We start from the raw sequence: 14129 nt of genomic DNA, 5'->3' as shown, positions 1-14129 counted from the left end.
ATATAACATATATATGATATGCACATATCACATTAATATATATTTTAGATATAATTTAGTATATACATATATTTTTAATTATACTATCAAGATCATTGGTATCTGTAAATTTTACATCCTTCATCTGTCAAGACGTAAGATGTAGAATTTGATTTTCTTTTTTTTATTCACCCCTCTCATTGATCTGGAGTTTATTATACAAGGAAATGATTCTCAAAATGTGGTTCCTGGAGACCTTGGCAACAGCATCCCTGAGACCTTGGGAGAAGTGGAAAATCTTGAGCTTTACCTGCTGAATCAGAGATGGGAGCTGGCCCCGAGTCTGTGTTTTAAGAAGCCCTTCAGGGGACTTAGATGTACACTCACGTTTGAGGACCACTGGAGGAGGTATGAGGTGTGGATCACACTTTGTCTCACTTTGTCCCAAGGAATTCTTTTTTTCCCCTGATTTGTGAGGCCACCTTTTCAATAACTTAAATCTGAAGTATTTGTTCTGTACCATTCATCTGTATCATACAGTTTTAGTTTGTACAGTTAATGATCAAAGACAGGGAAGTTAGAATTAGGCATTATGTTTTCCTAGTAAATTTATAAAGATTTAAAAACAGCTTTCAGCGTGGACAAGAATCTAATGAGCTAGACTCTCTCATACCTTGGTGGTGAGTCTATAAAGTGGTAAATTATTTTTTTCCTGAGAAGAAGCTATGGCAATATGGCTAAAATATCTTAACCTTTGTTTCAGTAATTCTACCCCTAGGAATCTATTGTAATAAAATACAGTTGACCCTTGAATGAGGCAGGGGTTGGTGTGCTGACACTCCCCGTAGTAGAAAATCAGTGTATAAATTTATAGTCGGCCCTCCTTATCCGTGCTTCCTCTGTATCCGGGGTTCTGTATTCAACCAGTCGCAAACGTGTCATACTATAATACATATTTAATTGAAAGAAATTCACATCTAGGTGAACCCACACAGTTCAAGCCCATGTTGTTTAAGGGTCAACTGTAATCAGAACTGGTGAAAATTGTTATTTACATTGCTTTTTGTTTGCTTGTTCATTTATACTGCTAATTATTTATTTTTAATGAATAGAATATTTGTGGAGCAGTCTTAGGTTTACAGAAAAATTGAGCAGAAAGTAGAGTGTTCCAAGATACCTCTATTAACATTTTGCATTAGTGTAGTATATTTGTTGCAACTGATGATGTAATATTAAAACATTATTTTTAACTAAAGTCCATAGTTTACATTAGGGTTCACTCTTTGTGTGGTACATTCTACGGTTCTGACAAATGATGACATGTACCCACCATACAGATACAGATACAGATACTGCATGCCCTAAAAATCTTGCTCTATTTGCTCCTCTATTTTTATTTTTTGATTAATTAATTAATTTATTTTAAAATCCTCATAGGAGTATAGTTGATTTACAATGTTGTGTTTCTGCTATACAGCAAAGTGAATCAGTTATACCCTACTGACTTTTTTAAATAGAAAAGAATATAGAGCATCTAAAGTTTCAATAATCTGAGAATTTAAAAAATTTAGATGTATTCAATTTAAATGAAATATTATGCAACCATTAAAAATGATGTGCTTATAAAATAGTTAATGACTTGGGGAAATGTCCATGATATATTACTAAGTAAAACACACACACACACACACACACACACACACACACGCATGCATGCACACACGCGCGTGCACACACACGGAAACTGTATTTGTAATATTATTCCAACTTTGTAAAATCATAAGTAAATATGCTCATGAGGAAAAAAAAATACATCAAGGGAAAGGGGAGGCTGAAGAATCTACATTAAAATGCCTAGAAGATCTGTGAGGGGTTAAATGTGGATGATGGGGTTACGAACACAGCCTCTGACATTAGCTTGGCTCCCTCAGCATCATGGCTCAGCCCCCTGAGGGCTGTGTGGTCTTGGGAAAGTTACTTTGTTTTATTTTTGTGTTCATGAAATTTTCTAAAATAAGTATGCATTTCTTTTAAAATGAGGAAAAAAAGTGAAAAAGAGGAAGGGATGGAGAAGCAAAGGTAGAGACAATGGAGCAATAGAGGGGTGTAAATGGCAAAATTCCTACCCAAAGTGGCTGAAGTAGATAAGGAAAGTTGGTGATTAATGGAACAGAAAAGCCTGTAGGAAGGCAGGCTTAAGGCAGGGCTCAGGTGATAACCCTCAGACCCTATTTCCTCTTTTTCTCAGCTCACTACTTGGCACTTCCTGGGCCATGGGTTTCCTCCTGCAGTAACCGCACAGCTTACAAGGTTTCACGTCTCTCTCACTTCAGAGCCAGTGGCAATTATCCAGAATTCCCGATGAAAATCTCATCTCATCTCATTGACTCTGAGTCACATGCCCATCTTGCAACCAATCAGAGTGGTCAGGGAAAATACCATGTACTGATTGGTTTAAGTCCAGATCACTCCACCTCCTGAATCAGGGATGGAATCTGCTTCCCCAGAACCATAAGGACTGATAGCAAGTGAAGGGGTAAATACTGGAGGGCGGTAAACAAAAGATGCTCTTTGTCTGCTAGTTGTTTTCCATCTACCCGTCTCTCTCCTGGAGCATAATCTGGCAGGTCTTTATTTTTATGCCAACAGTAGAGATGGCTGTATTGGTTTGTCCTGAACAAAGACTGAGCCTGGCAGTGAACAGCTGGTTCTCGGAATTCTAAACCACAGACTTATTGTTAATAACCTTCGGTTTGTGCTTTTGGCATTTCACATGAAAAGGATTTTTACTAAATGCCCTTTCTAAACTGTCCAAGACTATTAATTGTCTGAGTGTCATTGGGAGGCATGGAGCAGGCACCCCTGAGGCAGGGAAAAGGGGATGGAGGATCTTCGTTTCTTGTAACACAAACACAGCATCTTGGATGTCTTTTATGACCTCCCCAAGAAGACAAAAGACTGGTATAGCAATACTCTTGCCAATTTGCTGAAGTTTATCATTCTTAGTTTCACAGCTGGAGAGCCTCACCCCAATTCAATATTCTTGGGCTAAACAGAGTCCTCATTTTATTACTGTTGTGAAACTATATTCTTGGAACAATGACAAACTCTGACTCCTCTAAAATCATGGCCAGTTGAACCCACTTGTGTCACTGGGATTGGCAATAAAAACAGGTTGGATATTAAGCAGATACACCTGCCTCTCAGGCATCCCTCAGGTGCCAAAAGATAGACTGATTGTGTGGCCTAAGCTCCACACACTGGGGGAAAGGAATGGAATGGAATTCTTTTGGCAAGTGGGGGCCTCGGGGAGTATGGATCAAATAAACCTCCCATCTGAGCAGTCTGCCCTTCCATCTGACAGTGAAACGATCCAGTTTTCTTGGGCTATGAACAGGGAGAGACCTTTAGCTCCACTATAGTCAACATATGAAAAAGTATATGATCCCGGTAAGAACCATAAGGAAGAAGGTACTAGACCAGGCCATATGCACCTTGTCTTTTCCTTAATAAGATGGGATTTCACTACCTTGGCCCTGTCATTGCTTTTATCTTGCCTGCTGCCTAAAGCTTTCTCCGTCTCCCGGCCTTGCAGTGGGTTGCCCGGTTACTTGAAAAGAGAGTTTTTCGAAGCAAAAGACTCAGTTACTACTACTAATACCACTGTTGATACTGTATCTTTGCTGAGTGCATTTGGTACATTATCTGATTCCTCACAACCACAGCTATGGTAGGTTTCACAGTTAGTGTTATAAACAGGAGGAAACTAAAACTGTCTTGTTACGTAATTTGCCCAGTCACATAGCTCTATGGATAAAACTGGAGTTTTGAAACTAAACCTGCTGATGCTAAATACCACGCCTCTTCCCTTGTTATCAATGGCTGACAAAAGGGTATTTCTTTCAAATTGATTTTGGCAAGATTTAGCCCGATTGCGTTTGTATCTCTGCTTTCTAAATATAGCCGCCTCGGTGGTGTTACAAGCCTCATCCTCGAGGTGACTGGTCATTGAAGGGAATCCAGTCTTCTCAATGCATACCTTTTCCACAGCAGCCTTCCAGAACCTTCCATGGGGGTCCTTGCCCTGAAGTCTTGGCAAAACCACCCACTCCCACAAAATCTTCCACTCCCTTCACCAGAGCATCTCTGCCCCGCCTTTGCCCAGCTTCTCTTGGTTCAGCAGTGCTGATGACAAGAACAAGACCGGCCTGTGGCTTGACCCCCAATGTTTGAATATATCCAACGTGAAATACTAATAATTGCTTTGCAATTTTACATTTGACACAAGGTTGAAACCAGCTATTTAAAAACCAAATAGCTTGAAAACTCTTTGCGAAGTAATGACTTCATGCAGGAAACATTGGGTTTCTGCCCTTGGAGGGGATAAGTGGCTCTTTATAAGCCACCAGAGGCTGGCTGGGGGACAGCGGGTGTGGATGTGCCGGAAGAGCCACATCTGTGTGTAAATCTTCAAGAGGAGTGAGGTTGGGCTTCCCATTCTCCAACTATAGAGAAAAAAACAAACAAAAAGCCATTTCCTGTCAGTGAAGTCCTGTGTTTCTAGCTCCATCAACTTCTCTCTCGCTGAAAAAAATTCTCATCAAGAACCTTCCAAAGAGGCTGTGCCCAGGCTTTGGAATTGGCATTTGAAAATGTTGGAAAAATTCATAAAGCCACCCATCACTCTGTGGACTCTTTGTGAATCTGTTCCTTCTTTATACATCGGACATATCCTTACACCCCGGTGCCCTCAGCAGTCAGGGACCATCCCTCTGCTCCCTCACTTACCTCTTGGAAGAGGTGAAGTGTGGACTCTGGTCTGTCGTCTCAGTGGAACACTTTCAACTCCTTGAAAAAGCATCTGATTAAAAATGACAATTTCCACCAGTGATTGAGTTTTCCGAATTCATCCAGTGTCTGGCTCACTCATCCAACCAGCAATTTTTTGAGTTCTTATTATGTGCCAAATACAGCCACAAGTCCTTGGGGGTTTGAAGATATGAGATCCATGACCTGTATTCAAGCCCACAGTCCAGCAGAGGAGGCAGGGAAGTAAAGAACTTGAAGACGCAGTGGTAAGACTTACACTGCTCAGGAGGCTGGGGGACCAGCCTGAGGGCAGTGGGCATGGGGAGGTCAAGGAAACGAAGGCCAAAAATTGCTTCTTGGAGGAGGTAGCCCCAATCTGAACTTTGAAGGACACAAAGGAGTTAGCAAAATGTTTAAGACAGAAGCCGCAGTGTGTAGAACGGTGCCGGAGTGAGGAGGAAGATGCCTCACGGGGCTGCTGTGCTGCGTGCAAGGCGGCGGAGGGAGGAGATAAGACTGGCTTCCATTATCATCGCCCCTGTGCTGTGTCCCTCGTCCTGGGTCCATGGGCACACCTCAGCCCTGAGAGGCATCTGCACGTGGGTCTCCTTGTAGCCACGTAGCCCATCTGGAGATAGCTCTACGGGCATGGGAACTCTTCCCTCGACGCTCACAATTACTGTCTAGTTCACATTTCCCAAAGCAGGTGCACACACACAGCAACTGCAAACAGGTCATTATTCAATGTCTACAGTAACTCATCCAAACCTACAATGTTGCCTGGGGTGGAGGGGAGACTAAATCAGGCACAGTGCCTCCTGGTTTACCTGTCTTGCCTCCATTCACAACACAGAGGATGGTCTCACCCACCAGCACTTCAGGGCATCCTCTTGGCTGGCAGGGAGCACCCCTCAGACACCCTCCTCTCTCCTGGCTCCAGAACTTCTGCCCTTCAACTCTTCTCCTCCAACGTCTCCACCTCCCTTCTAATTCTCGCCACTCTCCACCTCCTTACCCCCAACACAAAAGCTCAGCAAATAGCTTAACCTGTTGGGACTCAGAGCCTCCCTGGCTTTGAGGTGGGTGAGCCCTTCTCTTCTCAGCTAGGTGAAAGGATGGGGCTTCAGGTTTAAAAGCTGTTCACGGGCTACCGATGGTAATCATCTACTATCTACTCCTGGTTCCATTTTTTCTTGATTTTTCCTTTGGTGATCCCCCACTACCTCTGGGGAAAAAAACATCATACATCTTACAACAGGACCATGAGATTCCTGCCAAAGGCAGCGTTGGCTCTGTTAATGAGTCTGAATCCTGTTTGAGTAACTCTGAACTTAATGGACTTCTCCTCCTACGCACCTTGGTTTTCTTTATGAAGCCCCCTTCCATTCATTTCACACCGACAGAATTGTCCCGTTACTCTTCCCTAATTCCTAATTGGAGGGCAGAAGGATTGACCAGCTACCAAGGGATATTAATAGTCCCAAGACGTTGCATGTGTTCATACTTCCTAGGTTTAACCACTGGGCTCAACTTTGTACGTGCATGAATCAGCGACTTGCCCAGTGCCAGGCGCCCACTAATCGCTCCCTGTATTTCTCAAAGAATGAATAAATGAATCAGTGATCCTTTACATCTCATAATTAACCTGCAAGTTAAATAAGATTATTTCCACTTTATAAATGAGAAGGCTAAGGCTCAGAAAGGTCAAGTTACCCATGGTCACTTAGGTGACAAACGGTGGATTTTGGTTTCTAACACAGGTCTTTCTGGTCCCACAGTTCATGGTCTTCCAGAAAATCATGAAGTTGTCCCTCTGCCGACACACTAAATATAGTTGGTGTCAATAATGAATAAGCTTTTGCATGGTTACCTTTTGTGATAGTCTTAGTGCCAGGTAATGAGGCTGTGGATTTGGGTAATTTCTTTTTATTTTAATCTTTTTTTAAAAAATATTTTTTTAGTTATTTTGACTGTGCCTGGTCTTAGTTGCAGCCGAGGGACCTTTAGCTGCGGCATGTAGGCTCTTTAGTTGTGGCACGCAGACTTCTTAGTTGCAGTATGTGGACTCTTAGTTACAGCATGCATGAGAGATCTAGTTCCCTGATGAGGGATTGAACCCAGGCCCTCTGCATTGGGAGCACAGAGTCTTACCCACTGGACCACCAGGGAAATCCCTTGGGTCATCCTTCATGACTCAATTGATCATTTCTTAGTTACCTCCCCCTAGAGTCATCTCCTTTGTCCACACCCAGTACAGGAGTGTCTATACTCCTTTCACTCATTCATTTATTCATTCCCCAGACATTCTGGAAGCCTCCACTATATACTAGATACTTAGAGATACAAAGATAACTTCAACAGTCCCTGCCTTCAAGCATCCTAGAATTCATCACAGTGTATTAGTCACCTGTGTGACTGTCTTAAGGACAAAGACAGAGTCTTATGAGTACTTTTGTTTCCAGCTCCTGACAAAAGGCCTGACTGATGAGAGGTGCTCAGTAAATGTTTGTGAAATTGGATTGATGTGGTGTCGAGTGTAACAATGGGTGCTGTATATAAATCTGTGTTCCATGGGCCACAGTCATGCTTTGGGGGGCATGGGAGTTAATTCTTTCAGATCATTGAACTGTAGTTTAATAATAGCACAACTGCATTAATATGGGGACTTGCTAGAGGGGTTAGATTCGTTTTCTTCCCTCACATTAAAAAGTAATTTAGATAAATAAAGTAAATAAAAAGTAATTGAGGTCATTCCTTATGCAACAAGCCAGTAAGAACTCATTTAATTTTTCCTCATTATTTTCTTTAACTAGGTTACATAACATATGGTACAGAATTTAGGAATTACTAAAGGGTGTACAATGAAAAGTAAGTCTCTGTGGGGGGGATGCGAGGTGGGGGGAGTCAAGGAAGGGAGGGAATTCGGGGATATGTGTATAAAAACAGATGACTGAACTTGGTGTACCCCCCCAAAAAATAGTAAATAAATAAATAAAATTTAAAAAAAAAAAAAAAAGTAAGTCTCTGACTCTGACTTCAGTCACCTAAGTTCTCATCCCTAGAATGAGTAGCTGTCCCTGGTTTTCCTTTATGCACTTCCAGAGATATTCTGTGCTTACATAAGTATATACATGTGGGTTTATTTGTATGCCCACATTCACCTGCCCCTCCCCCCTAAAGAAGGTGGTGTATATACACTGTTTTCCACTTTTCTTTGTTCATTTAACGCTAAATCCTAAAGACCTTTTCATGTTATCACGTAAGTAGTATTCTCAGGGTTAAATGGCTGCTTATTTTTCTGTTATGTGGATTTTACCATATTTTAAACTGTCCGCATAAGGCACATTTAGGCTGTTTCCTTTTTATTACTAACAAGCCACAGGGAATGTCACTATACATGTGTCATTTTGCATGTCTACCATGAAGCTGAAAGATAAATTCTTAAAAGTGAAATTTAAATAAATTAATTCTATATAAACTTTTCAAATTTAAATTTAAAATTTATTAATTGAAATTAGAAAATTAAATGAAATAAATTCCTAAAAGTGGAGTCCTAGAAGGATTGTGTCAAAGGATATAGGCATTTTAAGATAGACATTGTTGATTTGCTCTCTATAGATGTTGTGCCAGGGACTTCCCTGGTGGTGCAGTGGTTAAGAATCCGCCTGCCAGTGCAGGCGAAATGGGTTTAAGCCCTGATCTGGGAGGATCCCACATGCCCTGCAGAGCAACTAAGCCCGTGTGCCACAACTACTGAGCTTGTGCTCTAGAGCCTGCAAGCCACAACTGCTGAGCCCTTCTGCCACAACTACTGAAGCCTGTGCACCTAGAAGCCCATGCTCCACAACAAGAGAAGCCACCGCTACGAAGAACAGCCTCCACTCTCTGCAACTAGAGAAAGCCCGCACGCAGCAACGAAGACTCCACATAGGCAATAAATAGATAAATAAACATAAATTTATTAAAAAAAAGTTATGCCAATTTGCACTCCTGTCAAGATGGGTTATCAAACTTTTTGATCTGTGCTAATTTCAATGTAATCTTAATGTTCATGTCTATTATTTTGAGATCTTATTTATTTTTCAGTAATCTAGTTTAATCTTAAATCATACTTCTCATGATGTCAAAGGTACTACAACCACAAATTTTGTGTTCGTCCTGAACTGCTGTTTACCAGAAACTAAAAATATGTTTAGTTTTATTAACTATATTTTTGTATTACTGCTTATCCCCACATGAATTTGAGGTGGTTTAATAAAAAATATATGAAACAACGAGGAAGAAAGGGAGAGAGAGACAGAGTTTTTTAAATCAGGAGAAAGAAAAATAGAGGTAAAATGGTAAGATGAAAAAAGAGGGAAGTTTTGTATAACAAAATGCACATCTTCAGGTCCAAAAATTTACTAATTTTGGTCCACAATTTTGCCCCTGAGCTTCCTGGAGGTCAAGGCAAAAAGGGAAATGTAATCAGTTAACAAATGTACGTTATTCCTAAGGAAAAATAATACTTGAGAAAATCAAACGTTTTTGACTTTTAAGTCTAAAAGAGATTCACAATGGTTTATCACAAAAGGACTCCAGATAGCATAATAGATAACGTCCTCAACAAGCTGTGTGGGGCTAGAGCTACTACTCGGACAGCCCAGGATGCTTTCCTCAGGCCCTTTGTCTGCTGAGAGCACCCCCTTTCTTCTGGGCACCAACTCCCTGACTCTCTGTGGTCCTGGCGGGCATCAGTGAGCAAGTCTTGTCCTTCCCATAGTGAATAGTGCCACACAATAAACCACACTAGAAATGCAGAGGCGTAAGAGCAATGCTTTCCCTCATGGGTCTGCAAGTGGATGATTTAGTCTGGGCTCAGCCGAGCAGTACTTCTGGTCTTGGCTGGGTTCTTTCACAAGCCTGGGGGTTGCCTGGCTGTTGTAGGGGCTACTAGGGCATCTTGGCTTGGCTCCACTGTTTTCTCGTCCTTCAGCATATGCTCATGCCACAGCAGAGCCCCAGGCATGGAAGCAAAGTGCAAAAGTGCTTTTTCAAAACGCAGCCTGCGTCAGAACCATTAACATTCTATTAGCCAAAGCAATCACATGGCCAAATTCAGAATCAAGGGATGGAGAATCAGGGGATATGAGAAGACTTGCAAAGTCTCATGGAAAGGGGCATGGATACAGGGAAGGGTGCGGAATTAGGGCCATTAGTGCTACAATTTACGGCAGGAGGCAGGTGACCTAGGCTTGGCCAGATGATGGGCAAACCCAAGTGGGCCTCACTGAGCCCAGCAAGGTACAGATACGTAAACCCTGGGAAGAAAAAGTACAGATACGTAAACCCTGGGAAGAAAAGAAAAAGCAAACCCCGAGTTTGCTTAGCTAAAGCTTCAAGCAGCCATGTCCCCCATGCTTAGAGAGGGCTGGCTTGCTGCAGGAGGGAATGAGACCAGCATTCAAAGAGAAGCAGAGACAACAGCGGATAAGACATGTGCAGAGAGAAAAAGCCAGTTGCTGGGAAGTCCCTGCAGCTCTTACTTTGTGTCTGCAGATCCCTCCAGTATCTAAACTACTCCTCTGAGCCGACCCATCGACCCACGTGCTGTATCAGATGGTACCCAAGAGCGTGGATACTGGATCCATTCCACCTGTGTTCCAATCCCAGCTCTATCACTGAAGAACCGCGTGTGACTTAGAGGCAGGATGCTTTATTTCCTTGTGCCTCAGTTTCTTTACCTCTAAAATGAGGGTGAAAATAGCCTTACCTCATCGAGTTGTTGTGAAGATGGAAGATGTTAATGTACAAAAGGACTGAGAACAGTGCCTGGCACATAAATGTGTATAGTTATTTTTGGTTGAGGTTAGTTGGCTTTGTCATTCGAAATGGAAAGATTCCTGGCCAACAGAGTGACTTTTTTGGTTGGAACCGCAGTTGGATTTGACGGAGAGACAAGGCTACCTCGCATGATAACAGAGCCTCTCACTTCATCCAAAGCCATTGACCTGCTTCCCAATTGTCAAATCTATAAACCAAGAGAAAGCAAACTGAATACTGTTAGCTAGGATTAGCCTAATCCGTGACTGGCCCAGAGAGTGCGTCATCTGTAGAGTCATCCTAATTAGAGGACTTCAGTACTTGAAGGTAGGGTTCACAGGCATCAGTTCCCCCCAGCATCTGCACCCCCACCCCCACCGCAGCCCCCACCCCAGTCCGAGATGTGGGTGAGGTTTGCTGGGGCTGGGGCTTGGTGGGCTGGGCCAAAATGCTGCGTAAGTTCGTGGATCAGAGTGTGGATAATTGGCTTCTAGTTTCTTTCTATGCAGCAGCTACCAAGCACATCCAGCCAATACTGGGCCCCTAAAAGGAAACACAAGGCTGCTGATGTCCGGGACTTGGAGAGTCTGCGCCACCATCAGGCCTCCCTGAGCAGTGGGGCTGGAGCCCTCTCTTCCTCCGCGTCCGCCATCCGCTGAGTCGGCTCGGAGAACAACAGTTTACAGTTTGGCTGGCTACAGCCTGCCTCCACACGGGGGAATAAAGCTGGGCATTGTGCTGGCCTTGCAACATCTTTCCCTTCCCGGAGTTCCTGATGTGCTTGTTACGCTGGATCTGGTCTGAATGTTCTCTTTGTTGTGGACCTTCGCGTGCCGAGGTGGGTTTGCCTTCTCTGCGGCAGTCCTGGGTTAAATAAATACATTAAGGCAACATACACGGCTTGACACTGGAGCCAGCCTCAATAACTCAAACAACTCATGTGGCAAAAGACGGATCCGCTGTGGTTTTGAATTCATTTAAAGATAGATTGCTTTGTTCAGTTCCTTCGCGGGAGGACAAGTACCCCGGGAAGGGGCAGCCGTGCTCCGACTCCGCTGGTCATTTTTCTCCAGCCAGACTGTTTGAGAGTTTCTAAATCCTGTGCAGATGAACACAGAACATGACCTTCAACCGGTTGCAGATACTGTGCTGACATCACCACATAAATATACACTTCTAAGAAAGCCGTGATTAAACTCAGCGCTGATTTTTATCACTTTTCCAGTGTCCTGGCAGTCTGCTTGTTCGTCATGCACCTTTACAAAACCCATAATATTTAGAAATGTGCTGTGTTAGCCCCAGAGGCTTAAATAAACGAAAGCCGGTGAATGTTTTAATGTAACGCATTACCTTCACATGTGAAATTATGACTCTCTATGATACTCAATAATACTGCCAACATTGTCTCCACTCTGCTTTTTTGAGGCCCTATGTACATTTCTCCTGAAATATCTGCCTCAGACAGCCTTTTAAGAATAGAAAATACTTCTATTTCAATTCCACTGTGTATGTCCAAGACAGTAAAGAATGGGTGAAATTGTGTGTTCTTTTAAAAAATCTAGAAGCTCTACTTAAGGGCTTTGTGCTTTGAGGCCAACAGAAGGATGAGTGGGAGGGTGCTGTCACTGTAACTTACAAAATCAGTAAATTTCATTTTCTTTTAAAAGCAGGGAGGGACAAAAGATTGTTTACTAAGTATAGCAGAGATTCTGAACCAGGGGCAATTTTGCTCCCTCTGGAGACACTTAGCAGTAAATGGAGATATTTTTGGTTTTCACAACTGCAAGGGCGGGGCTGTACTGGCAACTAGTGGGTAGAAATCACCATGCCACTAGACAGGGGACCATGTACAGGACAGCCCGTCTCCAGCAAAGAATCGTCCATTCCAAAATGCCAATAGTGTTGCAGTAGAGATGCCCTGAAGTACCGAACATCTGGGAGTTGTACTGCGTCACTAATGCGTCCCAACAGCTTAGGTGATCATAAACTTCTTAGGATGCTTTTGTAAGCACTAACCCTACCTTCCAGCAGGTTTGCTGGCTGGTAGACATTGTTTCAAAATTCCGGTTCCCCCTGTACCCTGAGCACATTGCTATAAAATGCCCATTGATGAGATTTGCCTGGCTCAAAATCCAAAGAGCTCAAGTTTTTAAAAAAAAATCTATATTTTTGAAACAATTTTAAACTCACATAAAGGTTTCTAAAATAGTGGCGAGTGCCCTTCACCGGGCTTCCCCCAGTGACACCTTACATAACTATGCTACAATATCAAAACCAGAAAATTGACATTGATACAATGCTATCAATATTAAATGACAATCTTATTTGGATTTTACCAGTTTGCTCAAGTTTTAAAGAATAAAAGATAAAAAATGCACCCTGTCCCTGCCCCTGCCCCATGCAAATAACCAACTCTATTCCTCTAGAAGTACTTTCTATGGAAAGCAAAACAGTGATGATTTTACAGCTTCTGAATGATCCACATTGCCAAGGATGCCAGGAAAGGAAGTTATAGGTAGAAATAATTAGCTTCTAGCTGTATTAACCAATCGTCAACCTCTTCAAAACTAAGACCCAAATGATACCCTTTTGCTTGCTGTCCCTTCTTGTTTTTCAATTTGTTGGTTTGCAAGTCCCCCAAAATTGAAGTATAAAAAAACCTCTTGACAAAATGTAATTACTTGTCAACATTCATGTCCCTGGCAAGGTAGAAGCACTCTCCAGGGCTTTCCTCCAAAATAGACAGACAGAGACAGACAGACAGACACACACACATGCACATATTTTTAGGAGTTTTTTTTACAAATAAAAGGGGGGCATTCTGCTCCAGGCCTACTTGGGGGAAGGCACTGTCTTTATCTCTATTATTTCACAACTACAATGACCTTCAGAAGTTGTAAGTGATGGGTGTCAGATAGTAACTGCTACCTTCACCCTCAGCTTCCTTCAAGCACTTCAGAGAGGCTGGGTGGGGGATGAGGTCCCAGGGGTAGTTTGTTAAGTTGTTCTAGTCACAAAATGAAAAACTGAAGACCAAACGATGGTCAGAAAAGGCCCTAGAAGATGGGGCATTAGCACAGACTTGTAGAGTGCTATCTGAGAAGGCCAAGTCCAGTGGGAGAGAAAGCCCCAGATCATGACTTAGCAGAAGTGAGTTCAAATATTGGCTCTGTCCCTTTCTGGCTGTGTGGCTGCAATGAACTAAATGTTCATTTTCCCTTCCTGCCCACGCCCCAAAATCATATATTGAAATCCTAATTCCCAATGTGATGGTATTAGGAGGTAGGGGTCTTTGGGAGGTCATTAGGTCATGAGGGTGGAGCCTTCGTGAATGGGATTAGTGCTCTTATCAATAGGACCCCCAGAGAGCTCTCTTTCTCTCTCTGCCATGTGAGGACATAAGACATCAACCTGGAAGAGGGTTCCCACCAGAACCTGACCATGCTGGCACGCTGATCGCAGACTTCCAGCCTCCAGAACTGTGAGAAGTAAACATCTGTAGTTTATTAGCCACCCATTTTATGGTGCTCTGTCATTGC

Source organism: Hippopotamus amphibius, chromosome 5 (genome assembly GCF_030028045.1).
Source record: "Hippopotamus amphibius kiboko isolate mHipAmp2 chromosome 5, mHipAmp2.hap2, whole genome shotgun sequence".
In the NCBI taxonomy this organism is placed as follows: domain Eukaryota; kingdom Metazoa; phylum Chordata; class Mammalia; order Artiodactyla; family Hippopotamidae; genus Hippopotamus; species Hippopotamus amphibius.
Note: the sequence above shows the minus strand (reverse complement) of the source record.